Below are 2,042 nucleotides of genomic sequence, written 5' to 3' on the forward strand. Positions count from 1 at the left end.
ACAGATTTGCCTAATTTTATGTGTATTTTTCATATCTATTTTCAAACAAATTTAAATTATTTTTATGTATTTTTTATATATTTTTATACAAATTTTAGTTATTTTATTTGTATTTTGTATTTATATTTTCCTACAAATATACATTCTTTTAGTGGAATTTTGTTCATCTATTTTCATAAGAATTTACATAATTTTATGTGTATTTTGTATATAATTTTTACGTATTTACATTATTTTGTGTATTTTTTATATATATTTTCATAAAAATTTACGTTATTTTATTGTGTGTATTCGTATATGATTTGATACAAATTTATATTATTTTATGTTTATTTTGCATATCTATTTCAATATAGATTTACCTTATTGTATGTGTATTTTGTATATTTATTTTAATAGAAATTTAATTATTTTATGTGTACTTTGTATACATTTTCATATACGTATTTACTTCATTTAATGTGTATTTCGTATATATTTTTATAGTAATCTACGTTATTTTATGTGTATTGGTATATATATTTTGAAGCAAATTTACATTGTTTTATATGTATTTAGCATATCTATTTCAATATAAATCTACCTTATTGTATGTGCATTTTGTATATTTATCGTAATACAAATTTAAAATTTTTATTATTTTGGTATATATATTTTTATTAAAAGAGTTTTATATAAATTTAAAATATTTTATGTGTATTTTGTATATCTATTTTTATACAAATACACATTTTTTATTGATCTTTTGTTGATTTATTTTGACGCGAATTCACATTATTTAATGTGTATTGTGTATATATATTTTTATACGTATTTACGTCATTTCATGTGTATTTTGTATATATATTTCTATAGAAATATATGTTATTTTATGTGTATTCGTATATATATTTTGAAACAAATATACATTGTTTTATGTGCATTTTGCATATTTTTTCAATATAAATTTACCTTATTGTACGTGCATTTTGTATATTAATTTTAATAAAAATTTAATTATTCTATGTGTATTTTTGTATAAGTATTTTCATAAAAAAATGCTTTATTTTATGGGTATTTTGCATCTTTATTTTCATACAAATTTACATTATTTTATTGATATTCTGTGTATTTATTTTGATACGATTTTACATTATTCTATGTATATTTTGTATATATATTTCATACAAATGAACGTTATTTTATATGAATTTGTTTTCATTTCATACAAATTTACATTATTTTATGTGTATTTTGTACATGTATTTAAATACAAATTTAACTAATTATATGTGTATTATGTATATCTATTTTCATACAAATTGAAATTAATTTTGTGTATTTTAGTATATATTTTTATTCAAATTTTCGTAATTTTATGTGAATTTTGTATATTTATTTTCCTACAAATATACGTTCTTTTATCGCAATTTTGTTTATTTATTTTGATACGAGTTTTCATTATTTTAGGTGTATTTGATATATATATTTTTATACTTATTTACATACTTTTCTATGTATTTTGAATATATATTTTCATAGAAATTTACTCTATTTTATGTGTATTCGTATATATATTTTGATACAAATTTACATTATTTATGTGTATTTCGCATATCTATTTCAATACAAATTTTCTTTATTGTATGTGCCTTTTGTATATTTATTTTGATGCAAATCTAATTATTTTATGTGTATTTTTGTATATATATTTTTAAACAAATATGCGTTATTATATGGGTATTTTGCATCTTTATTTTCATACAAATATACATTATTTTATTGATTGTCTGTTTATTTATTTTGATACGATTTTACGTTATTCTGTGTATTTTGTATATATATTTTTAGACATATTTACATTATTTAATGTATATTTTGTACATATATTTTATGGAAATTTACGTTATCTTATGTGTATTTGTTTATATATTTTCATACAAATTTATATTATTTTATGTGTATTTTGTATATGTATTTCTATAAAAATTTGCCTAATTTCATTTGTATTTTGCATATCTATTTTCAAACAAATTTAAATTATTTTTGTGTATTTTGTATTA

The sequence above is a fragment of the Eriocheir sinensis genome, unplaced genomic scaffold (genome assembly GCF_024679095.1).
Source record: "Eriocheir sinensis breed Jianghai 21 unplaced genomic scaffold, ASM2467909v1 Scaffold38, whole genome shotgun sequence".
Taxonomy (NCBI): domain Eukaryota; kingdom Metazoa; phylum Arthropoda; class Malacostraca; order Decapoda; family Varunidae; genus Eriocheir; species Eriocheir sinensis.